This window comes from Zalophus californianus, chromosome 15 (genome assembly GCF_009762305.2).
Source record: "Zalophus californianus isolate mZalCal1 chromosome 15, mZalCal1.pri.v2, whole genome shotgun sequence".
In the NCBI taxonomy this organism is placed as follows: domain Eukaryota; kingdom Metazoa; phylum Chordata; class Mammalia; order Carnivora; family Otariidae; genus Zalophus; species Zalophus californianus.
In genome coordinates this window covers 54,291,092-54,318,897 of record NC_045609.1, presented here as the reverse complement: position 1 = coordinate 54,318,897, position 27,806 = coordinate 54,291,092, and positions in this window count along the sequence as shown.

Sequence of the window (27,806 nt, the reverse complement as noted above, 5' to 3'; positions counted from 1 at the left end):
GGGAGAGAGACAGGGCTGGTGGAGGAAGGGGGGTGGATTCCATTAGCACAGGCTCATGTGCCATGGGGACATGATAGGTTTCCCCAGAGTGGGTGACCAGCGTGGGGTGGCAGGGCGAGAAGATCTTCCCCATCATTACCCTCCAGGTTCTTCCAATGGCAAAACAGTGAGTGCAAAGTTTCCCAAATTTTCTAGTTTTACACTGCTTTCGTGGCACCCCCAGGCCAAAAGAAATACCTGACAGTTTCATTTATTAAGCAGCTGTGTCCAAATGACTTACTAAGACTTTATGTCCTAAGAGCTCGGTAGCCATCTGGGAAAACAATAAAGGTGAATGAAAAAATAATGTTTTGTTTCATTCTTAAATAGACATAGTGACTTCCTAATGGGAGGGTGCACCTGTTGAGCTCTGCAAAACTGGGAATCAGACTGGACACTGCTACTCTCATTTCCTGCTCCACAGTGGTTTTCGTGTGTCTGCTTTTTATCACAGTAACCCCTGAAAACTGAATTTTTTAAGTGGGCTTCAGGTTGAAACTGTGAATGACCTAGAGCTAGTAGTTCATGGGGAGTCCAGTGGATGTTGAGTAGTCCTGTGTTTCCCTGGGCACCCAAGCACACATGGGCACATGGCTAAGAACACAGGCTTGGAAACTCGCCTGCCGAGATCAGAATCCTGAGGCACTGGGGTGACTCAGCCGGTTTAGTGTTTGCCTGCGGCTCAAGTCCGGATCTTAGGGGTCCTGGGGTCTGGTTCCCAGCTCCGCGGGGTGTTGGTTTCTCCCTCTCCTTCTGCCCTTCCCCCTCCCCCTGCTCATTCTCTCTTTCCCAAATAAATAAATAAAATCTAAAAAAAAAAAAGAATACTGACTATATAAATCACTAGAGTCTCAGCCTTCCCGTATATAAAAAGGGTATAATAATAGTACTGATCTCTTAGGGTCTTGAGGGGATTAAATGAAGTTCCTACACATAAAGCACTTAGCACCCTAGTCATCCAGCGCTCAACACTGTTTATGGACTAAAGGACCGACCACACACCCCTGTTTGCTGAGACAGTCTCCGGTTATGAAATTATTATTAGAACCCTTTTTCCCTCTCAAATTGCCCTGGTTTGGAGGATAAATTCTGTGGCGCGCTCACATGAATTGTTAAATTCATGGGGTGCTCATCAAGTCACCACAGGTTAAATTTAAGTGGTCTGACACACACACACACACACACACACACACACACACACACACACACACACACACACACACACACACACACACACACACACACACACACACACACACACACACACACACACACACACACACACACACACACACACACACACCCCTGCAGCTGCCGAGACATCGGGAGACGTTTTTGGTCGACACAACTTGGGGGTTACCACTGGCATTCAGTGGGTCGGGGAGAGGCCAGGACTGCTGCTGGACACTGTACAATGCACAGGACAGTCCCCACGACAAAGAATTGTCTGGCCCCAAAATGCCAATAGTGTTGAGGTTGAAGATCCCTGCAGCGGAGGCGCTTGCTTCACCAGGCTAGACCTCCTACCGTTGCTATCTGTTGTAAAGTCCCACCTAGTGGCAAAAGCCAGAAATGGTATTATTTTCCCCGGTAGGCGTTTCACGGAAGACTCTGTAATCCCTTTAACCAAACCACAGGTGAGACGCAGCTTGCTGCTCTGACCCCAGGTGTGCACAGTTATAAAATGTCTGTGGTCCACGGGACAGGATGTGAAGTCATCAGGGTGGACTGACCTCACAAGTTCCTCAGAATCAAGACAGCCGGCAACTGCAGGCTGAGTCCTCATTACAAGAGTGGTATTTATTGCTCATAGTTGTTAATTACTATTATTGCTATAACTTTGCAATATAGTTTGAAATCGTGATGACTCCAGTTTTGTTCTTTTTTCTCAAGATTGCTTTCGCTACTTGGATCTTTTGTGGTTCCATACAAATTTTAAGATTGTTTGTTCTATTTCTCTGAAATGTGCCATGGGAATTTTGATAGAGATTATATTGAATCTGTAGATTGCTTTGAGTACTATGGACATTTTAACAATATTAATTTTTCCAAACCATGAGCATGGAATATCTTTCCATTTATTTCTGTCTTCTTCATTTTACTTCATGAAGGTCTTACAGTTTTCAGTGTATATAGGCTTTTCACCTCTTTGGTTAAATTTATTTCTAGGTATTTTATTCTTTTTGTTGTAATTGTTAAGGGGATTGTTTTCTTAATTTCTCTTTCTGATAGTTCATTGTTAGTACATAAAAACACAAGGGATTATTTTGTATTGATTTTGTATCCTGCAACTTTATTGAATTTGTTTATTAGTTCTATCAGTTATTTTTGGTGAAGGCTTTAGGGTTTTCTATGTATAAAATAATGTCATCTGCAAGTAGTGACGGTTTTACTTCTTCCTTTTCAACTTGGATGCCTTTTATTTCTTTTTTTCTGGCTAGGGCTTCCAATACTATGTTGAATAAAAGTGGCAAGTGAGAGCATCCCTGTCTTGTTCTTGATGTTACAGGAAAAGCTTTCAGCTCTTCATCATTGAGGATGATGTTAGCTGTGGGCTTGTCATACATGACCTTTATTATGTTGAGGTACATTCCCTCTATACTTGCTTTGTTGACAGTTTGTTATCATAAATGAACGTTGAATTTTGTCAAGTGCTTTTTCTGCATCTATTGAGATGATCATGTATTTTTATACTTTGCTTTGTTAATGTGGTGTATCATATTGATTGATTTATAGATGTTGACCCATCCTTGCATCCCTAGAATAAATCCCACTTGATTATGGTGAATGATCCTTTTAATTTATTGTTGAGTTTGGTTTGCTAATATTTTATTGAGAATTTTTGCATCTATATTCATCAGGAATAATGTCCTGCAATTTTCTTTTTTTGTGGTGTCCTTCTTTGGTTTTGGTGTCAGGATAGCGCTGGCCTTGTAAAATGAGTTTGGAAACTTTCCCCCCTTTTCAATTTTTTGGAAGAGTTTGAGAAGGGTGGGTATTAAATCTTTGAATATTTGGTAGAATTCACTGGTGAAGCTTTCTGCTACTGGACTTTTGTTTGTTAGGTGGTTTTTGATTACTGATTCAATCTCCTTACTAGTAATTGGTCCATTCAGATTTTCTACTCCTTCATGATTCAGTCTTAGACAATTGTATATTTCTAGGAATGTACCCATTTCTTCTAGGTTGTCCAATACATTGACATATAATTGTTTATAGCAGTTTCCTATGATCCTTTGTATTTTTTTGATATCAGTTGTAACTTCTCTTTCATTTCTGATTTTATTTATTTGAGCCCTCTTATTTTCTTAGTGAGTCTAGCTACCATGTAATCTGGCAATTCCACTTCTGGGTATTTATCTGAAGAAAATTAAAATGCTAATTTTAAAAGATATATCCACCCTTATGTTCATTGCAGCATCATTTACAATAGCCAAGATATGAAAACAACCTAAGTGTCCATTAATGGATGAATTGATGAGGAAGATGTGACACACATGCGCACACACACACACACGCACACACACACACGCACACGCACACACACAATGGAGTACCTCCCAGCCATAAAGAATGAAATCTTACCATTTGCAACAACATGGATGGACCTTGAGGGTATTATGCTAAGTGAAATTAGTCAGACAGAGAAAGACAAATACCATATAAGATCACTTATATGTGGAAGCTAAAAAAACAAAACAAATGAGCAAAACAAAACAAAACTCACAGAGAACAGATTGGTGGTTGCCAGAGGGGAGGGGGTTTGGGGAGTGGGTAAAATGAGTGAAGGCAATCAAGAGGTGCAAACTTCCAGTTATAAAATAAGTAAGTCATAGGGATATCATGTGCAACACTGATGACTAGAGTCATCAACATTGTATTGCATATTTGAAAGTTGCCAAGAGAGCAGAGCTTGAAAGTTCTCACCAGAAAAAAGAAAAAGATTATAACTGTGTGGTGATGGAAGCTAACTAGACTTACAGTGGTGATCATTTGGCCAAGTATGCAAATATCAAATCATTATGTTGGACACCTGAAACAAATATCATATTATAAGTCAATGTTATTTTAATAAAAAAATAAAATGAGTATTAGGCTAAAAAAAAACTATTATTATCATGCTTCTTTGCTTCTTCCACTCTAGATAAAATGATAGAAAGGGAGACAAGGATCCACCAAGCATAAATATGAACAGTCTAGTTTTTGAGCTAAAGGGAAGACCACATTGAGGGATGACTTCTGTGCCTGTTTATTTTATATTTTTAACCAGACAGGAGGAGAGGACTTTTTCTGCATGTGGTTTTTTAAATTTTCCTTTGGAAAAATTTTATAAAGTTTGTCTAAAAATGCTTACTGGCCCATGGCTTCCTCTGCAAACCTCCCTGTGAGTAGTCTACCCACCGTCTGTCACCTGCCTGTTTACCTGTCTATATCTATCCAGGGTGCGACGTAAGTCCTTGTAGAGCTCAGGGTACCTCCTGCAAAATTAGGATCTACTCCGGAGCAGAACGCAAAGGGCACTTGTTCCTGTGTAAAGGTTGTAAGTCTTCCTCCTGTCTCTGTTGTCCCCATCCTGCCAAGGAGGGTCCCCACCACCCCCCAAACCCAATTGCTCTGAACATTCACAGCTGAGTAATAGCCTCAGCCAGGCTGGGGCAGGGGTGGGGGGCTGTGGGAGGGAAGGCCACCTCGTGCTCTGAGAAAGGCTCTTCCTTCTCCTTTGTCCAGGAGGCCCAAGAGTTCCCAGAGAGACAAGGCACTGTGCACAGAGGGAGGCGGCAGAGACAGGCCACACCTGGGAAAGGGTGGGTGCTTTTGTGCACCTCGCCACAGTCCGTACTGTACCTATCGACAAAAGAAGGAAGTCCAAGTAGAGACTGGAAAGTGAAAACACTGAACCGAAGAGGGACAAGCCCTTGGCCCCCAGTGGTGGAGTCTGCACATACTAGAGCCCAGGGCAGGGGTCTTTCCACAAGATCTGGGGGCCTGACCACAGCTAGCACACACAGTGCTTCACGTAAGGTAGACAAAGGGCCTGCTCTTACCATACAGTTAGGAAAAGGCACCCCTTCCCCAGGGTCGATGCAGCCGCAGCTCTGGGCCTGGCAGGCAGGGCCTGGGCTTGGCAAGCCGCGCCTTCACACGCGCCCCTCCAGTGGGCATCCTTTGCAGGGAACGACCTGCACGTTAATTCCCTGTGGCTCTGCCTCATCGTCTGTGGGCTTTGTGGCAGCAAGGGTCGTTCTCGCTGGCCCTTCCTGCCCACTTGTTGATAGTTTCTGTCTAAGCCCTCGAAGGCCACCCCCTTCTCTGTCACCAACTGGACAAGGCCCCCTGTGTGTGTCTCGCTGAGCCAATCATTTGCCTGGGGAAGTCCCTCGAGACCCCTGTTGCGGTGTCTCCTCCGAGGAACTGAGGAGCTGAAAGCGAGGATTGGTCTTGTAGCAGCTGTGCTGACCAGCTAGGCTGGACCCCTGTTGTTGGAGTCCCAGGGTGACTGCTTCCTGAGGCAGATGAAGAGGGTAGGACCAGTCCTAAAGCAGACCCCGCTTCCCTGAGGGGGACTTGGGAGGCAATAAGGCAAGAAGGATTGCCTCCGCCTCTGAGGTAACTTTGAAGGAGGACCATGAGGAAGAGGCAGACTGGCAGGGTGGGTGGGGGAGAACGCTAACAATGCTACTACTCCTCATAGTAGTAGGTAGCAATCAAACACCTATGTGGTCGTTACCATATTCCTGGTACTATTTTAAGCATTTACTAGTATTAACTCATTTCACCTTTATAACAATCCTATGGGGTTCTGTGGTGGTTATAAAATATGGCTACAATTATTTTCATACACTTCCCTTCAAAAGGTGGGGCCTACTTTTCTTCCCCTCACATACTGGCTGGACTTACTTTCTTCTAATGAGTGACTAGAGCAGAACTGATAGGATGTGACTTCATGGGTGAGGTCACACGGAGGACATACCTTCTGTCCGGCTCTCTCTCCAGTATCCCTTGCTCTGGGGGGAGGCACCCATCATGTTGTGAGAATCCTCAAGCAGTCTGTTCCGGGAAAAAGTAAAGCCTCCTGCCAACAGCTAGCACCAACTTACCAGCCACATGAGCAAACCCCCTTGGAAACAGATCTTCCGGCCCCAGCTGAACCTTCGGATACCATAGCCCCAACCTCCATGCGACTGAACCTCATGTGAATTCGTGACAGAGTCACCCAGCTTGGCCACTCTTGAATACCTGACCCACAGAAACTGAGGCAATAAATGTTTATTGTTCTTATAAGCCACTAGGTTTGAGGGTAATTTGTTTCACAGCAAAAGATAACGAATGCCAGGTGGTTCTTTTATTATCTCTATTTTACAGATGTGGAAACAGAAGCATAGAAAAGTCACGGAATTTGCTTTAGGTCCTGGTAAGCGTGACCTGAGAGCGGGCAGTCTGGCTCCAGGGCCCGTGCTCTGAGCCCCCTCAGTGACCCTGTTCGGACTCAGAATCGTAAGAAGACTGAGACCTGTCTAAGAGACAGGGCTCAGGGGCCTCAGCAGTGGTCCCGATGGCTTGGGTCCTGCCTTTTTTTTTTTTTTTTTTTTAAGATTTTATTTATTTATTTGACAGAGAGAGAGAGACAGCGAGAGCAGGAACACAAGCGGGGGGAGTGGGAAAGGGAGAAGCAGGCTTCCCGCGGAGCAGGGAGCCCGATGCGGGGCTCCATCCCAGGACCCTGGGATCATGACCTGAGCTGAAGGCAGATGCTTAACGACTGAGCCACCCAGGCGCCCGAGTCCTGCCTATTTTATCAGTGGGCTCTCATCTTCCTGTCCAAACTGGGAGTTACCAGAAGCCTTTCCAGAAGTAACTCCTGTCACTCGTCAGCAAGAAGCCTAATCAAGGGGAAGAGACCCAACCTCCCCAAACCCTGTCTTTATTTTAATGGCAGCCAGATCGCCTGTACGACGGGAGCTTACACTCCTAAAAGGAATGTTGGTGGTTACCTTGTTCCAGCCTTCTGAGGAGAGATGCCATCAAAGGCTTCAAACACAAATGTTTGAACTCAGAAAGGAAAGCAGTTTAGGAAAGCTCCATTTCCACTTAGGTGGTGGCTTTTCTCTGTAGCCCCCCTTGGCCAAGAGCCACGCTGGCCAGCCGGGTAAGGAAAGCGGTCAGCTCACACAGAAGGGCTGCCTACCACAAGCCAGACTCCAGGCCCAACCCAAGAGAAGCAAAGACAGGAGGTGAGTGGTGCCAGCACAAGCCCAGAAGAGCCTCCTACAGTCTGGGATGTGCCTTCACTGAAACTTTCCAGGTCCTGAGGAGGCCAGCGTCTCACACAACGTGTGGCATAATTCGTCTTGCACCACTTTTCTCCCTTTGGCTACTTTATTCGTTCTATGTTTCTGATTACAAAACAGTAAGATTTGGAAAATGCAAGAAATCACTCAAGAGAAAATAAACCCAGCCATCATTCTTCCATGCAGAGACAACCCCATGGGATTTTGCTGTACAGCCTTCTGGTGTTTTTGTTTGTTTGTTTTTGTTTGTTTGTTTGTTTTCTGTGCATTTGAGGCTGTGGGCAGGCATTCAGGTACTTTACAAATTGGTGGTCCTGCTGCACATGCTATTTTGTACTATGCATTAAAAACATTTCCTGGAACATTATTTTTCTATTCTGTCCAGTTCCCCAACGCACACGACTGCCCCGTGACGTAGTTAGTGCACCCTCGCTGCCCAGGGAAGGCTCGGCTGCGAGGTCGAAGGACACCCCTATAAACCACGCACACTCTCCGGCAACGGCCCTCAGGGGCCAGTCCTTGCTTCGGTTTCCACTGATCTAAAGTGAAATGAGAAAAATAGAGACCATGTAGTTTCTTTTGTGAGGCTAAATATATCCACTTTTCATTGGAGGTTATTTCCTGCCTACTTTTTTGTTCAACTTCTTTTTCTTTTAGAACAGAGTGTTTGTGGCAGTCATTTTTAAAAAGAAACAACCCTAGGGGACTCATGGAGATTTATAACAAAACAACATCCTGATCTGCAGTCCCCAAGGCCAGGAACGACTCCTCTAGGCTTCCGGGGGACCCAAAGAGCCGCAGTCCATCTCAAGGCGACATGAGGACCCGCGGATTATACAAGAAAAGACCTCCTTTCACACACATGCTCTTATCTCATCTTGAGGACAGCTCTCTGGGGCACATGGTATAGTTTGCATGGGGTAGTACATCTCCCAGTTTACAGAGGAAGCAGGAGAAGGGCCCAGGGTGGCAACAGGAGCTAGGGTCCAGTTCACATGGTTTGTTAGGCCCCTGTCAAGCAGACCCGGGTTTCTGACTCCCATCCAGTGACCTTGGAGGGGCCTTTCTCTGAACCACAGCTCTGAGGTGATCCTGGGTCCCACACAGAGTAATAATATACAGTTGCAGAATTGAACTTGATGGAACATTCTGGAATTCCACTCTAGGAGCCAGAAAGCTACAATATACTTAAGTGAACAGAGACCTAGCCCTGGGGGGAGAGGGGTACGATCTCTGCAGCTCTTGCTCATCCCTTGGGGCTACGTGCTTAACCACTCCACAGCTGCCTGCGGATGTGCAGACTCTGGGAGGGTCCTGGGCATGAATGAGTAACCACAAGCCCAACAGTGAACTTCAACAGAAATGCCTGACCCTTTGGGTGGCAGCCTCCAAGGCTTGACTCCTGGTTCTATAGCGCACTTGGGCAAGTCACATCATTTCTCTAGAGCTCTGTTTCCTCATCTGTCAAATGGGAATAATAATCATCTCCCTCACAGGCTTGTGTAAAGATAGTGAATGTCAGGGCACCTGGGTGGCTCAGATGGTTAAGCATCTGCCTTCGGCTCAGGTCATGATCCCAGGGTCCCGGGATCAAGTCCCGCGTCGGACTCCCTGCTCCTTGGGAGCCTGCTTCTCCCTCTGCCTCTCTCTTTCTCTCTCTGCCTTTCATGAATAAATAAATAAAATCTTAAAAAAAAAAAAGATAGTGAATGTCAGGCCTTTAGGACAGTGCCTGGCACATAAGTGCCCAAGGGCGTAGTAAATGTAAGATTGAATTTCTTTTCAGCACCCGACACATAGTGGATGCTTAAAAATATTTTTAATAATTGAACAATTAAATAGATGAATGAACAAATGAATGGAAAGGAAATGCTGAGGTTTCGTGGGCACTCTGGATATCTCCCTCTGCCATCTAAGGCTCAGACCTCATAGCCTGCTGTGACAATGTGTGGATGGCCAGGAGGGGACGGAGAGAGCTTTATCACCACACTTGCATTCCTCCCGACACCCCCCACCCCCCCAGAGATAGAGGAAATTAAACGGCAGGGCTAGAGGACATGGTACACAAAATAAGTACTTTTGGGGAGAAGCATGGTGTAGGACATGTTCTGAGCACGGGGACCTTCCTTTCTTGAGAAATATAAGCCCAGGTGATGTGGGTCCAAAAGGACGGAAGAGACATGTCAAGGAAAGAGGGAGTTAGGTGGGGGTCGCGCTGAGGGGCCGAAGGCCACGGTAGTCCCTCCGTGAATGGTGCACTCAGTGGTGCGTCTCCCCCGAGCGGCACCGGGTCCCCACCAGCAGCCGGCCGACGGGCAGTTCGGGCAAGGGCTGCAGGGGCGCTGGAGCTGTCTGCCGGAGGCCTGGCAACATCGCGGCCCTCCGAGCCCAGGGAGCGGGGAGCCCGGGCTTATGGGACGGAAAGAGGCTGGACCCACTCACGAGGCCAGCTCAGGGGCTGTGTGTCCCTGGGCGCCGCCTTCGCGCTCTCAGGCCTCAACTCCTTCTCTCGCAAATGAAAATGTTGAACCAAATAAGCTCTAGAAACCTCGCCAGCCAGGGTCTGGTGGAAGTCCGGGGAGACCTTGAAAAGCTGCTCCACACTGCCCCCTCGTGGCGCTTGGCTCCAGCAACCATTGTTCCTCAAAGCTCAGGTGTCGGTCGGACCCTCCGTCTGTCGGCGCATCCGTCCATCATTCCGTCCATCCATCCATCCATCCACCCATCCATTTTTCCTTCTTCCCACTCAAAAACCTCTACCAGTTTCTGGGGAGCCCACAACAAATGATATATTGGCTTTGTCCTAAAAGGAAACTCACAAACACGGATAAATACAAAACCACTAAGTAACTCACACTGTTCTTAGAATGTTGTGGGAGATGGCTGGGTTTAGTAGCTGCCTCTCCTGGGGGCTCAAGCCGAATTCACAGGGTTGCTGGTTGGTTCAACTCAGAAGCACGGAGTGACAGGCAGAAGTGCCCCGGGGGCGGGGGGTGTGGACAGGGCAGGTGCAAACACAGGCAGCATAGGAACATCACCAGATGGTGAAGAGCAGACCCGGGAATCATTCTCCACCTATAGTTTTGCCTCCCCTTGTCAGGCCTGTGGGGCTCCTGACAGGCACTGGCACATGGAAGTGGGAGGCAGGGACCACTCTGGTGCATTGCCCTTAATCTGCTTTCTAGGCTTTTCTAAAGGAGAAACCTATTAGAGCAGCTTTTCAACTCTGTCCTCCAAAATGGGGTTTCATTTGGGACAAACCAAAACCCAGCACTTAAAAAACATTACTTCTGTCCTTGCATTTTAGATTTGGTGGCCAAATTCATTTCTGAGGCCACTTTCAAAGGACTTTATTTCTGCAGAGGGAAAACCAGAGGTGAGTCCTAAGGGGGGAGGATGTGACAAGTCAGAGTCAACTGCTCTGTTGCATTAGGGGAGCCGTCTTCCCCAAGGGCCAGGTATGTCTCTGAGAAATGTTTCAGCTCTCCCTATCAGAGGGTAGGGGTAGAAAGAGGCCTGGGTCCAATGACTTGAAGGAGCAGAACAAGAAGAAGGGGTGACCAGACGGTACTTGGAGCTGCATTTGAAACTCGGAGGTGCTTAGTGAACCCAAATGAGCAGTCTGGGCCCCTGTTGCCGGTGGGGGCTTGAATGCATTTTTAAGGATGAAAGCACGCTGGAAAGGGGAGGTGGAGACACATCATAGGCACACCCACACACCTGTAGAAATGCTGCGGGATCATGTACACATCCCTAACAGTTGTCCTTTCAAACCCCATCCTGTGATTGGGAAATTTCCCACATTATGAGTCTCACCTCCCCAAGGTCAAAGGCTAATGCTGGCTTTCCTAACCCCCTTGCAACAAGGCATAAACCCAAGGCTTAGCCATTCAGACACCCATGACAGACTTGGCCTCCCGAAGAGGACATAAGCAACTTGAGCTGCATGGGCTCCATTTTGGGATAAGGGTTTAGGGCACAGTTGTGGGGTTCCTAGCGTCCACACTGTGGCCATTACCAACAGTGTGAGCCATGCATGGTGCCTGTGCCCTGGGGTAGCCCCCACCATGAGGACGTTGTTCTGGACTGGAAGTCTCTGAGACCTGTTCTCTGGCCCTCCCCTCAGAGACCCCGGGAGCTGCATAATACCTTTGCTGATTAATCCAGCAACCTGGGTTCGTGTGGGAATGTCGTTCCTCTCGTGCTAACACTTTGCTCAGCCCCAGAGCCCTCTGGCTTGGCTTCATAAGAGTCCCAACTGCCTGGGAAAAAAGGCAGCCTGAACTGAGGATTTTCTGAGTGCAGGCACAGTGCCCTTTCTTCCTACTACCAATGCAGGAATGAGGCTAGGAGGCCTGGCTAACTTTCTCCCAGTTTACTTTCTCTCTCTCCAAACTGCATTGCAAAATCAGCCACTTCTGTCTTGCCAACCACTTCACCTCCCCTTTCTCCCCCTCTCTGGCAACCCTTGCTATTTCTAGCAGTTGCCAACAGAACGGGGCCCAGCATCACCTGGCATTGATGAGGGGACCTGTGGGAAGGAGGGAGTGTGGGGGGGAGCGTGTGAGGAAGGTGGGGTCGCTGGTTCCCACCCAAGGAGATTGGGACAGGCCCTGCCACTGGCCCAGCCTCTGCCTGACCAGAAGTGAGGAAAGAGCATCTCCCTGGAGGAAGTTGCTGATGCAGCGCTTTCTCTTTTCTCAACTTGTTTTCTCTATAGATTTATGCATGGGGCAGTCCTGCTCTCTTTCTCTCTTTTTGGGATGGGGGATGAGATTTTTCTGGATTCAGTTTTTTTCCAACTCCTTAAAGACAATAGGTAGCATTTACTGACGCTCACTATGTGAGCGTGAGAGTTTATGGACACCTACTGATGTAAATCTCACAACAATCCTGTGTAGCAGGTGATCGGTACCATACGTGTCTTCCTTTTACAGGTGAGGAAACGGAGATGGGAGAGCATACTTGTCAGGAGTCTTTTGGTTACAACTAAAACTTGAATTGAGGAATTCAGCTTGAATAAAAAGAAGAAGAAGGGTAAGGAGGAGGTGGGAGGAGGGAAGAAGAGGGAAGAGGAGGAGGGAAAGAAAGAGGGAAAAAATGTCCTGGATCAAGAGGAGCAAGATGGCGGAGGAGTAGGAGACCTGGATTTCGTCTGGTCTCAGGAACTCAGCTGGATAGGGATCAAACCATTCTGAACACCTACGAACTCAACAGGAGATCGAAGAGGAGAGTAGCAACAACTCTCTGAACAGAGAAGTGACCGCTTACTGGAAGGTAGGACGTGCAGAGAAGTGAATCCGAGGCGATATTCGGGAGGATAGACGGCGGGGGAGGGGGCCTCCGTCGGCCGCTTCTGGCAAGTGATAGAGCCGCGGAGCACAAAATCGGAACTGTTAAAAGTCGGCTCCGTGGAGGGACATCACTCCAGTGGCTAAGCGGGACAGTGTGGTCTCAGGACCCTTGGGGTCACAGAAAGACTGGGGGTGCCTGAGTGCGGCAGAGCTCTCAGGTATCGGAGCGGGGAAGCTGGCTGCAGAGACGGAGCCGAGGCGCGGGCTCTCAGCTCGGGGTGGCCATAAACTGTGATCCGCGGGACAGTCGGGCCACTGCTCCTCCAGCAGGGACCCAACAAGCGGCAGAGCCGGGGAGACTCCGCTTCCTCCCCGGGAGGAGCGGTGCAGGAGCGCACCGCAGGGATCTGCTGGGTTTGGAGACTCCACATGGGGTCGGGAGCCAGAGATAGAAACACTCGGTCACAGGCCGGGTGAGCACGGAGTGCGGCCAGAGACTGGGGAGACGGGAGTGACTGCTTTTCTCTGGGGCTGCACTGAGGAGCAAGGCCCCGCGTTCTTGGCCCCTCCGGAGATTGGAGGCCACCATTTTCACTCTCATCCCCCAAAGCTGTACGGAAAGCTCTCAGGGAACAAAAGATCCCGAGAGCAAACCCGAGCAGATTACTTAGCCCAGATCGGCAAGGGCGGGGCAATTCCACCTCCGGCAAAGACATTTGGGAACCACGGCAACAGGCCCCTCCCCCAGAAGATCAGCACGAACAGCCAGCCAAGACCAAGTTTACCGATCAAGGAGAACGGGAGAACTCCAGCGCTAGGGGAATACTGCACATAGAATTCATGGCTTTTTCCCCATGATTCTTTAGTCTTTCAAAGTTAATTTTTTTAACTTTCTTTTTCTTTTTTTTGTGAATTTTTCTTTTTCCCTTTTTCAACCAACATCAATCCCTTTTTTAAAAAAATTCTTTTTTATTTTTCATTTTTAGAGTCATATTCTATCCCTTCACAGTAGTGAACCTTATTTTTGGTATATATATATATATATATATATATATATGTTATTCTCTCTTTAAAATTTTGGGATACAGTTTTTTCTAACAGACCAAAATATACCCTAAAGCTCTAGTGTATGGCTTTGTTCTAGTCTCCTGCCTGATCACATTCTCTCCCTTTTTTTTTAAATTCCTCTTCTTTCTTTTTTCAACCAACTTCTTATCATCAATTCCTTTTATAAAATTTTTTATAATTTTCATCTTTACAGTCATATTCCATCCCTTCATCATATTAACCCTTATTTTTGTATATATATAAGTTTTTCTTTCTTTAAAATTTTGGGAGGCACTTTCTTCTAACAGACCAAAATACGCCCAAAATCTAGTGTGTGGCATTGATCTATGCACCAGCTTGATCATATTTGATCATATTCTGTTTTTGTTTTTGTTTGTTTGTTTTTATCTTTTTCTTTTTTTTTTTCCTTTTTTCTTTCTTTCCCTTTCTTTCCCCCGGTTTCAGGTCTCTTCTGATTTGTTTAGTGTATATTTTCTGGGGATGTTGTTACCCTGTTAGCATTTTGTTCTCTAATTCATCTATTCTCCTCTGGACAAAATGACAAGACAGAAAAAATCACCTCAAAAAAAAGAACAAGAGGCAGTACCGACTACCAGGGACCTAATCAATACGGACATTAGTAAGATGTCGGAACTAGAGTTCAGAATGATGATTTTAAAGATACTAGCTGGCCTTGAAAAAAGCATGGAAGATATTAGAAAAACCCTTTCTGGAGAAATAAAAGAAATAAAATCTAACCAAGTTGAAATCAAAAAAGCTATTAATGAGGTGCAATAAAAAATGGAGGCTCTAACTGCTAGGATAAATAAGGCAGATGAGAGAATTAGTGATATAGAAGACCAAATGATGGAAAATAAAGAAGCTGAGAAAAAGAGAGACAAAAAAACTACTGGATCACGAGGGCAGAATTCAAGAGATAACGATACCATAAGACAAAACAATATTAGAATAATTGGGATCCCAGAAGAATAAGAAAGAGAGAGGGGGGCAGAAGGTATATTGGAGCAAATTATAGCAGAGAACTTCCCTAATTTGGGGAAGGAAACAGGCATCAAAATCCAGGAGGCATAGAGAACCCCCCTCAAAATCAATAAAAGTAGGTCAACACCCTGACATCTAATAGTAAAACTTACGAGTCTCACAGACAAAGAGAAAATCCTGAAAGCAGCTTGGGAGAAGAGATCTGTAACCTACAATGGTAGAAACATTAGATTGGCAACAGACCTATCCACAGAGACCTGGCAGGCCAGAAAGGACTGCATGATATATTCAGAGCACTAAATGAGAAAAATATGCAGCCAAGAATACTATCTCCAGCTAGGCTGTCATTGAAAATAGAAGGAGAGATCAAAAGCTTCCAGGACAAACAAAGACTAAAGGAATTTGCAAACATGAAACCAGCCCTACAAGAAATATTGAAAGGGGTCCTGTAAGCAAAGAGAGAGCCTAAAAGCAACATAGACCAGAAAGGAACACAGACAATATACAGTAACAGTCACCTGACAGGCAATCCAATGGCACTAAATTCATACCTTTCAATAGTTACCCTGAATGTAAATGGGCTAAATGCACCAATCAAAAGACACAGGCTATCAGATTGGATTAAAAAACAAGACCCATCCATATGCTGTCTGCAAGAGACTCATTTTAGACCCAAAGACACCCCCAGATTGAAAGTGAGGGGGTGGAAAACCATTTACCTTGCTAATGGACATCAAAAGGAGGCTGGGGTGGCAATCCTTATATCAGACAAATTAGATTTTAAAGCAAAGACTGTAATAAGAGATGAAGAAGGACACTCTATCCTACTTAAAGGGTCTATCCAACAAGAAGATCTAACAATTGTAAATATTTATGCCCCTAACATGGGAGCAGCCAATTATGTAAGCCAATTAATAACAAAAGCAAAGAATCACATCAACAACAATACCATAATAGTGGGGGACTTTAACACCCCCCTCACTGAAATGGACAGATCATCTAAGCAAAGGATCAACAAGGAAATAAAGACTTTAAATGACACACTGGACCAAATGGACTTCACAGACATATTCAGAACATTCCATCCCAAAGCAATGGAATACACATTCTTTTCTAGTGCCCATGGAACATTCTCCAGAATAGATCACATCCTAGGTCACAAATCAGATCTCAACCGGTACCAAAAGATTGGGATCATTCCCTGCATATTTTCAGACCACACTGCTTTGAAACTAGAACTCAATCACAAGAGGAAAGTCGGAAAGAACTCAAATACATGGAGGCTAAAGAGCATCCTACTAAAGAATGAATGGGTCAACCAGGAAATTAAAGAAGAATTAAAAAAAATTCATGGAAACAAATGAAAATAAAAACATAACTGTTCAAAATCTTTGGGATGCAAAAAAGGCAGCCCTAAGAGGGAAGTATATAGCAATGCAAGCCTTTCTCAAGAAACAAGAAAGGTCTCAAATACACAACCTAACCCTACACCTAAAGGAGCTGGAGAAAGAACAGCAAATAAAGCCTAAACCCAGCAGGAGAAGAGAAATAATAAAGATCAGAGCAGAAATCAATGAAATAGAAACCAAAAGAACAGTAGAACAGATCCACGAAAATAGGAGCTGGTGCTTTGAAAGAATTAACAAGATTGATAAACCCCTGGCCAGACTTATCAAAAAGAAAAGAGAAATGACCCAATCAACAAAATCATAAATGAAAGAGGAGAGATCACAATCAACACCAAAGAAATACAAATAATTATAAGAACATATTATGAGCAACTCTATGCCAGCAAATTAGATAATCTGGAAGAAATGGAGGCATTCCTAGAGATGTATCACTACCAAAACCGAACCAGGAAGAAATAGAAAACCTGAACAGACCTATAACCACTAAGGAAATTGAAGCAGTCATCAAAAATCTCCCAACAAACAAAAGCCCAGGGCCAGATGGCTTCCCAGGGGAATTCTACCAAACATTTAAAGAAGAAATTAATACCTATTCTTCGGAAACTGTTCCAAAAAATAGAAATGGAAGGAAAACTTCCAAACTTGTTTTATGAGGCCACCATTACGTAGATCCCCAAACCAGACAAAGACCCCATCAAAAAGGAGGATTACAGACCAATATCTTTGATGAACATGGATGCAAAATTCTCACCAAAATACTAGCCAATAGGATCCAACAGTACATTAAAAGGATTATTCACCACGACCAAGTGGGATTTCTCCCTGGGCTGCAAGGTTGGTTCAACATCCACAAATCAATCAATGCGATACAATACATTAATAAAAGAAAGAACAAGAACCATATGATCCTCTTAATAGATGCAGAGAAAGCATTTGACAAAGTACAGCATCCTTTCTTGATCAAAACTCTTCAGAGTATAGGCATAGAGGGTACATACTTCAATATCCTAAAAGCCATCTATGAAAAACCTACAGCGAATATCATTCTCAATTGGGAAAAACTGAGAGCTTTCCCCCTAAGGTCAGGAACGTGGCAGGGATGTCCTCTATCACCACTGCTATTCAACATAGTATTAGAAGTCCTAGCCACAGCAATCAGACAACAAAAATAAATAAAAGGCATCCAAATTGGCAAAGAAGAAGTGAAACTCTTACTCTTTGCAGATGATATGATATTTTATGTGGAAAACCCAAAAGACTCCACCCCAAAACTGCTAGAACTCATACAGGAATTCAGTAAAGCGGTAGGATATAAAATCAATGCACAGAAATCAGTGGCGTTCCTATACACCAACAACAAGACAGAAGAAAGAGAAATTAGGGAGTCGATCCCATTTGCAATTGCACCCAAAACTATTAAGATACCTAGGAATAAATCTAACCAAAGAGGCAAAGTATCTGTACTCAGAAAACTACAAAATACTCATGAAAGAAATTGAGGAAGACACAAAGAAATGGAAAAACGTTCCATGCTCATGGATTGGAAGAACAAATATTGTGAAGATGTCAATGCTACCTAGAGCAATCTATGCATTCAATGCAATCCCTATCAAAATACCATCAACTTTTTTCACAGAAATGGAACAAATAATCCTAAAATTTGTATAGAACCAGAAAAGACCCCGAATAGCCAGAGGAAATGTTGAAAAAGAAAAGCAAAGCTGGTGGCATCACAATTCCAGACATCAACCTCTATTACAAAGCTGTCCTCATCAAGACAGTATGGTACTGGCACAAAAACAGACACATAGATCAATGGAACAGAATCGAGAGCCCAGAAATGGACCCTCAACTCTGTGGTCAACTAATCTTCGACAAAGCAGGAAAGAATGTCCAATGGAAAAAAGACAGTCTTTTCAACAAATGGTGTTGGGAAAAAGACAGCCACATGCAGAAGAATGAAACTGGACCATTTCCTTACACCACACACAAAAATAGACTCCAAATGGTTGAAAGACCTAAATGTGAGACAGGAGTCTATCAAAATCCTAAAGGAGAATACAGGCAGCAACCTCTTTGACCTCAGCCGCAGCAACTTCTTCCTAGAAACATCACCAAAGACAGGGGAAGCAAGGGCAAAAATGAACTATTGGGACCTCATCAAGATAAAATGTTTTGCACAGCAAAAGAAACAGTCCACAAAACCAAAAGACAACTGACAGAATGGGAAAAGATACTTGCAAATGACATACCAGATAAAGGGCTAGTATCCAAAATCTATGAAGAACTTATTAAACTCAACCCCCAAAGAACAAATGATCCAATCAAGAAATGGGCAGACGACATGAAGAGACATTTTTCCAAAGAAGACATCCAAATGGCCAACAGACACATGAAAAAGTGCTCAACATCTCTTGGCATCAGGGAAATCCAAATCAAAACCTCAATGAGATACCACCTCACACCAGTCAGAATGGCTAAAATTAACAAGTCAGGAAACGACAGATGTTGGCGGGGATACGGAGAAAGGAGAACCCTCCTACACTGTTGGTGGGAATGCAAGCTGGTGCAACCACTCTGGAAAACAGTATGGAGGTTCCTCAGACAGTTGAAAATAGAGCTACCATATGACCCAGCAATTGCACTACTGGGTATTTACCCCAAAGATACAAATGTAGGGATCCGAAGGGGTATGTGTACCCCAATGTTTATAGCATTTTAACAATAACAATGTCCACAATAGCCAAATTATGGAAAGAGCCAAGCTGTCCATCAACAGATGAATGGATAAAGATGTGGTGTATATATATACAATGGAATATTTTGCAGCCATCAAAAGGAATGAAATCTTGCCATTTGCAACGATGTGGATGGAACTGGAGGGTATTATGCAGAGCGAAATAAGTCAATCAGAAAAAGACATGTATCATATGACCTCACTGATATGAAGAATTCTTAATCTCAGGAAACAAACTGAGGGTTGCTGGAGTGGTGGGGGGGTGGGAGGGATGGGGTGGCTGGGTGATAGACATTGGAGAGGGTATGTGCTATGGTGAGTGCTGTGAATTGTGTAAGACCGTTGAATCACAGACCTGTACCTCTGAAACAATACATTATATGTTAAAAAAAAAAGAACAAGAAGAAGATAGCAAGAAGGGAAGACTGAAGGGGGGGAAATTGGATGGGGAAATGAACCATGAGAGACTATGGGCTCTGAGAAACAAACTGAGGGTTCTAGAGGGGAGGGTGGTGGGGGGATGGGTTAGCGTGGTGATGGGTATTAAAGAGGGCACGTACTGCATGGAGCAATGGGTGTTATTCACAAACAATGAATCATGGAACACCACATCAAAAACTAATGATGTAATGTATGGTGATTAACATAACATAATAAAAAAAAAAAAGAAAGATATTTTGCATCCAAAAAAAAAAAGAAATGTCCTGGCTCAGGTAAGCAAAAGTCCAGTAGGTAGATCTAGCTTTAAGCACACCAGGATCCAGGGACCCAATAGATGTGTTTGGGCATCTGTGCCTCCTGACTCTGTTTTTCTGATTGGTTGTGTTTCTGGCAGCCAGTCAGTCCCCAAGCAGGAGCACAGAGTCCCCAGCAGCCCTTCCTACTTCCTACCGACTCAGCAAATTCTTTTCTAGAACTTTTGGTGGAATCTCCAAGGATGGGCTGGCTTGGGGTCGCATGCCCATCCCTGGGATCTGGACTGAGACTGAGGGAGGGCAGTCTCCACAAAGAGTCAGACAGCTGAGACCAAAGATGGGGGAAAGGATGCTGGGCAGGTGAACAGCAGGGGTCCGCAGCAGGGGAGAGTGTGAGCGGGCATCTGCTATGACATCATGAAGTTCATGAACGGGCCCGGGAGAGCTGGACTCTACTCGTGCTTTTATCACCAACTAGCTGGGTTACCTTAAAACTTTGCCATTTAGAGCCTCACTTTTCCCATTTGCAAATAAAAGTAATAATACATCTCCAACCTCCCTCGCTGAGTTAGTGTAGATATCAAGTTAGACCTTGAATTGAAAAGCACTTTGAAGAGCTAAGTATGAAGGATCATATTATTCCTGTGTATATATTCCAATTGGTTTGTTGAAAATGAGCTTAAAACCCTCTATATTTTCCTAACTCCCTTTTTTATTTTCCTTTTTTCAAACTCATTACAAAAATAACATATACTATAAGCCGTTTTAAAATATAGAGAAGAAAAAAATAAAATAAAATAGAGGAAAAATGATTTATAATCCTACTCTTGTTAAACTACTATGAATATTTTGGTATTATATCTTTTTTTTCTGTGTGTATGGACACATATGTTTTATTAAAATAAAAGTGGCATAATACTCTTTTAAAATCTGCTTTTTCTCATAAATAATGTTGCACACATTTTATGTGGCATTAAATATTTTCCTACAACATCAGTTTAATGGCAGAACGTCTTCACTGTTTAACAAAACCCCTCTTATTAGACATTTGGATTATTTCTAATTGTTCCCTATTAACAAAAATACTATAGGACACATCCTAATAACTATTTGTCCATATTCATGACGATTTCCTAAGAAAATTTTCTAGATGGGGAATTTCTGGGTCAAAGATTTTGCAACATTCTAAGGCTTTCAGTATCTATTGCATATCCAGAAACATTGCACCAAATTATACTCCCATGAATAGGAGATACGCATCCATTCCTGCATCAGCTATTATAGTAGGTGTTGTCATGTTTTAAAACTCTTAGAACTTTGAGGGGCACTGGGGTGGCTCAGTCTGTTAAGCATATGCCTTTGGCTCAGGTCATGATCACGGGGTCCTGGGATCCAGCCCCGAGTTGGGGTTTCCTGCTCAGCAGGGAGTCTGCTTTTCCCTCTGCCCCTCCCCCTGCTTGTGCTCTCTCTCTCTCTCTCTCTCTCTCTCTCTTTCAAATAAATAAATAAAATCTTTTTAAAAAATCTTACAACTTTGATAAACCTTTTTCGTTTTGAATTTAGATCCATGATTACTTCACCTTGATTACTTTCTGTTGGTGGCGCCTCAGAAGACCAAAGTTCACATCCACATTTAGAAACTGTGTGACTTCTGGTAAGTTACTTAATTTCACTAAGCGACAGTATCCATGTCTATGAGATAGAGATCTAGTCCTGCCCCTGGCCTGCTTGCCTCATAGGCTATGAAAGATCATACAAGAAGTAGATGTGAAAGTCCTTTCTAAGAATTCAGCTCCTGCACAGCTGCCCAGGATGCTTCACATTTGTGCATTTGTCCACTGTGGCAGTTGGTCTACCAGATGGCCCCAGTGAAGGATGCTTCTTGGCCCTCATTCCCTGGTGGGTAGGCCTTTCCCCTTGAGTCTAGGCTGGTCCTATGTCCCATTTCTAAGTTGCAGATGCACTAGAAGTGACATGGTGTGATTTCTGAAGCTGGCCACAAGATTACCTGAAATTATAAGAGACTCCAAGAGAGAACAACCCAGCTGGCCCTGTCAGTCCACAAAACCAGAAGAGGTAGCAATACATTTTTGTTTCAGGACACTAGGTTTGGGGCTGTGTTGTCACACAATAACGGATGAGCAAAACACCTGCCAAATTTTCTTCCAGTACTTTGAATCTGGAGCAAGTCTAAAGCTTAACGGTTAAAAGGTGTTGTCTTTGGAACCAGAGAAGCTGGTTCTCAATTTTTGCCACCAGTCTCTCTGCAGCTACATCAGCTCCGGCAAATTATTAAATTCTCTCAGCCTTACTATACCAATCAGTAAAATGGGCATGGTTACAGTACCTGCCTCATGGCACTGTTGAGATAATCAGATCAGATAATGCACATAAAGTCCTTAGCCCAATATCTGGCACATAGTCCTCATACATTTCACCAAAATGGTGGTGATAATGCCTGCTGATGAAGTACCTCACTTATCTGGCTTCCTTAATTAAGTTTCTTAAATTGTTTATATCAAACTGCCTTATTTTTTTTAGTCCCCACCTCGACCACCATCCCTGTGACATCTTCTCTGGGCATTCAAGGGATTTTCAACACTTCCCACCTCGGAGATGTAGTTAGGGTTGAAGTGCCAAGGCTAGACTGAAGGTATTCTAAGTGGGTTTCCAAAAGTCAGTTTCCTTAACGAAATGTTTTACATTTGTTGAAGTCATTGATCAAATATTTACTTGATTTATGGCTACATTCTTGAAGTCTGCTGTGAAAGAAGTCTCTTTCACACCCATGTTTGTTTAAGGCTGAATCATACTTCTCGTTCCTCAGTGATTTTCCTGGAAATTCTAAAGCTTAGGTATTTAGGTATAAGCCAGGTATTTCTTAAACCATCAAATGGTTGATATCATTGTTTCTAAAGACCCTGATGCACTTGTTCTAAAAACATCTATTCAGTACCTACTATGTGCCAGACCCTAGTCTGGGCATGAGCGATGGGAAGGGAAGACAACCCAACCTCTGACCTTAAGAAGCTTACAGTTGGTTGGGGGTGGAGTGGATGGAGGGAGAGAGTAACAGGCCAAGTAAAAGGTTATCATAATACTGAGAGAAAAAGCAATGGAAGAGAGAGGTCATAAGAATCATGGAAGCCCAAAGAACATTCCCTGTTGGTCTTTAGCTAGACCTCCCGGCCTGGGGAGGGACCAGATGGGCATGAGACCTGGTGGCAGATTCCCACCCAGCAGCTGTTCCCAAGCCCCTCCTTCTCTGACATCTGGGGTGGCCTTCAGCAGCAAAGCTGAACACAAAGCAGTGCTGTGTGTTCTTCACATGGTTTCCTTTGTGGGGCTAATTGTCTTTCCCAGCCACCTTGCAAGAGGTGGGCCACCAGACTGAGTGCAACCAACAGGGATGTGAACAGTCTGTCAGAGTTTTATGCAATCAAGAGCCAGTGCCCTCACCTTTCTCCCTCGTTCCCTGCTACAGTGACCTTAGTGGTCTCATGGCCCCAGGATAAAGGAGGGCCACCAGCTCACAGAAATTGTGAGGAGAACAAGAAATAAACCTGTATTGTGTTAAGCCACTGAGATTTCTTCAGGGCCTATTTAACAAATACCAAAGCTGAGCCCAACCCATTCTAATACACTACATAATCCCATGCTAGTTAATGGGAGGTAGGAAGGTGTCCTGTGCAGTTTCTGGATGAATATTTTCCTTTCTAATACATCTCCTTTTATTGAAAAAAGGGGATAGGCATATAGGAGTACTCATTCATTACCCAGGCTAGCTACCTGCTTCTTGGTTTTTTGAAAAAGTGACTCATTAGACTGTGGTGTTTGGAATTGCAGCAGCCATTTTGTGAGCATGAGGATGAGACCAAAGGAATTATCGAGGTGACAGGCCAGAGCCTTAATATTGTGAAACTGGGATTGTCTGATTCCATACTTCTTTTTAAACAAACAACAAATGTCCCAATGGTGTCAGCCTTTTGTTAGAAATATCCCCTGCTTTTTGAAAGTTCATGTTACAGCCACTTTGCTTTCATGAAAGACCAGCATCAGTACCTGTTTTTGGTGACTGAAAGAAAGCCATTAAAGAGGCGATGTGCCCCCTGGGCAGTGAGAGTGTCACTGCCAAGCTCCTTTCTCTGAAACTACACTCAGCATCTCAGCATCAGCATGTCAAACTTTTGTGTCTGGGAATAACTGTGTTTTGTCTCAATTTATTTTGTGCACCATTAGCAAGATGTGCCCTAAGGTATCAGAAAAGTCTTTTTTTTTTTTTAAGATTTTATTTATTTATTTGAGAGAGAGAATGAGAGACAGAGAGCATGAGAGGGAGGAGGGTGAGAAGGAGAAGCAGACTCCCTGCTGAGCAGGCAGCCCGATGTGGGACTCGATCCTGGGACTCCAGGATCATGACCTGAGCCGAAGGCAGTCGCTTAACCAACTGAGCCACCCAGGCGCCCGGTATCAGAAAAGTCTTAAGAAAGATTATTTTTTGGGTCTGAGAATGCTCAAAAATGTTTTCCATATAAATTAATGGTAATTGCTTCTTCACTTTACACCATTTTGGCTTAAGAAAGGTTTCATAGGACCGCTCTACTCTTGGAGAGTGGGGGAAACCTGTATTTGCATCCAAAAGCATCTGCACTGATGTGAGTGGCAAATGAAGATGAGGAGTTGGTTATCACGGAGGAGTAAAAGGAATGGAGGCTCGGGCGGGGGCGGGGGAGGCTGTGGGTAGGGAATGTCACTTTCTTCATCCCTGTCCACACTAGAATCTTTGCTGAAAAAGAAAAATAATCCTGGACAGTATTTCTCCATCTGTGATGTGCTTTCATGTACGTTTTCTAGCTTTAAGATGATAGAGGAGTGGCAGCATTATGTAGGGGGGTAAGAACCCTACTATAGGGTTCAAGTACTGGCCCTGCCACTCTCATTGCTGTGTGACCTTGGACAAGTGACTTAAGCTCCCTAAACCATAGCTTCCCCATCTACATAATGAAGCGATTATAGAAACTCCCACATACATAGTGTTACTGTGAAGGCAAAATGACAGGACGTATATGAAGTTTTTAACATATTTCTTGGGACACTAAATATGCGTAATACACAGGATTCCAAAATAAATTGGCCTTTGGTTTCGATGACATCCTAGGAAGAGAGCTGGGGCAGGCACTGACATTCCTAACGCAGTGTGCAGGAAGCTCAGGCTGAGGAGGGTTAAGGACTTGCTCCAAGTCAGAGCCAGATTTTCATCCAGGTCTGGTGGTTCCCATTTCAGGGCTCTTTCCAGAGTAACACACTTCCTTGACATTGCCAAGGAAGTAAAACAAAATAAAATTTAAATTTTGAGATGCTTCATTTTTGATCTCCAGTAAACAGAATCATTTCCATAAAATTCATTCTTTCAAGAGAAGGGAATTTTTACTAACTCATATGTGCAAATATGAGCGATTGTTAAATTTATATTGAAAATAATATACTCTGGAAGCTTTTCTTCATTCTCCAGTATCAGCTCCCCCTCTGCCTACTTCCACCTTATAAAAATCAAGTGCAAATGCACACCTTCATAGTCTATGCAAGGTAACATGGGTGCTGTCTGCCGTAGCTGTGAATCAAGCAGCAAAGCTGACATTTTTCTAAGCCTTTTTCTTCTCCTTCATTAAAACCTCCATTTAGGGGCGCCTGGGTGGCTCAGTCGGTTAAGCATCTGCCTTCAGCTTGGGTCGTGATCCTGGGATCCTGGGATCCTGGGATCCTGGGATCGAGTCCCACATCAGGCTCTTTGCTCAGCGGGGAGCCTGCTTCTCCTCTGCTTGCCGCTCCTCCTGCTTGTGCTCTCTCGTTCTCTCTGATAAATAAATAAATAAAATCTTCAAAATAAATCAAGTAAACCTCTCTTCACTATATCTCCTTTGGTATTTTAGCGTTCAAGACAGCCTGCTGTCTGCATCTTTGCAGCTATGTGGCTCTCCACAGCAAGTTAGGAGGATACAGAGGAACGCCTTTCACTGGGTCAGAATCTGGATCCACGCTACTGCCCTCCCTCCACACCCTCACCCTTCGTCATCAGAAAGTGACCCATATAACACAGGCCGTTCTCTTTAAGTTCTGCTTAATGATTCACTTTCAACATCGGTCCAGGAACAAACACCATTAAAACTTGAATCTTATTTGTTTTCTTAAAACCAGCTCAGTCATTACCTACTTCAGAAAGCCTCTCCTCGCTCAGTGGTGGGGTGACTGACCTCACTGTGCTGTCATTGATCTGCATCGATCACCTTGGCTCTGCTCACCGTGGGCCCCACCAGACTCTTCTCTCTACCTCTAGTGTCTTGCACAGCACCTCACCTGTTGCAGACGGGCTAACTGCTGAATCAGATTAGGAGGTCAGTGCCTGGTACATCCTCTGAAATGAGGAAGATTTCTTCAGGAGACTTACCTGTAAATACCTGTTAAACCACTGTAGTGAAGGTGTGCTAATCCTGGGGTTAAATCAATATACTGAGTCTGGTAGGCAAGAAGGTGAAGGTTATGATCAGATGCTAACTCATTCTCTAGGGGCCATGCTGTTCTTCCACTGGTTGCTTGGTTTGGGAGATGCAATGTTAATTAGATTCTCTCTGAGCGCTCCTGCCTACTTCTGGACCGCAGGATGCTCTCCAGTGCTGTCTTCTTTGATCCTTTCTTCATCTCTTCTGATTTTATGCAAATTCCTGGCCTTTCACCTTTGTTTGGATGCCACCGCTGTGGTCCACTTGCATGTCTTGTTAGTATTTCTCACTTAACTGTCCAAAGCCAGTGTATCATTAGATTCAAGGCAGAGAGCACAACACAGAGGGTAAGGAGAAAGAAAGACACCCAGGCCAACAAAGCACTGGATTTGCCTTAGGAAGATTGAGCACTGAGGGTCTTGACAAGGGTAATTTCTCTGGAATCATGGCACACGAGCCAAAGTGGTAGGGGCTCTCACGACCACTGCCTTTGAAAGCCTGGGCCTCCCTCGCTTTCTTGCCAACCAACTAAGTCACCCCCCCTCTCTGGGACTCTGTTTCATGGGAAGGTCAAGGTTCGACTAGATGAGCAGTTCTCAGCCTTGAGTGAAACACCAGATTGCCCTGCAGATCTTGTTGATAATGCACATTCCATGCTCCCCACCCCCAGACATTCTGATTTAGGAGATTTAGGGAACAAGAAATCAACATTTTCAACACGCTCCAAGAGTGGAGGTGATTTCCCGGACCAGAAACTGCTCAAGTAGAGGATTTCATAGTTCCCTTCCAGCCTGCAGATTCCCTCCGTTGTCAGGTTTGGGAAGCAGAGGGTAGCAATGACATGCTGGCAGCCAGCCGGTTCTGTTTGGGAAGTGTAGCCACAAAAAGAAAGTCAGATGGCTGGTGGAAGGGCCCGGTCAGGGAGGGCCACATTCACCGTGTCCCTCGGACAGTGCCTGTGATTGAGCTGGGCTCGGGGGGACCTCAGGCCCAAGAAAGCGGGCAGGACCGAGAGTCTGCCTTACCTCCCTGCCTGCCTCAGGCTGAGCAGGCCTCCGCGGCTGTTGCCCCATTCGGATGCTCTAACAAAGGTTACAGCTGGGAAACGTGGCCCACGCAGTGTTGTTTTTAATTTTCCAACATTAAAAATTGGAGGATTTCACATTTAAATATTCGAGATTTCTCTTGGAAAATCTGACAGATCGGCCGCACACGACTCTCAGGCAAGGACCCCGGCTGGTGCCGAGCCGCTGCACCTCCTTTAGGTAAAGGCACCGTTTCCCAGCCTCCAATGGTGTCCAGCTGGCCGGCGGCCTCACGCCACCCAGCTCCGGTCCGAGGGAGCTTTTGAGTTGGCTCCCCTGACTCTAAAATTTGCTCTGGGATAAGCAAGGGCAGCAGCAAGCGACGTATTGCGAGAGTATGAGGTTGCCTGCCCTCGCGGATTATGGACTCGCCTCTGGACGGGACATTACTCCCCCCCGCGGAAGAAAGCCGGTGAGACACCAGCAGAGTGGAACCGACTGCTGTGCTGACGCTAAGGCTATGCTGAGGCTCTGGGCCGCTCCATTCTATGGTTTCTTCTCCGTGAAGGCACACGAGAGAAATCGCTTCACAGCCTCAGCCCCAGGATGGCTGTAGTGGTTTCCCTTGGAGGTGAGCTGTATGTGTGAACCACGTGAACGGCGTGCAGGACTGTTTCCCTGTGCTCAGCACCAGGCTCACCTCTCAGAAACAGTCCTACATGGCCTGCCTTGGGGGGCTACCCTTAGGAGTGGCTCCGTTTTACTTCTTAGT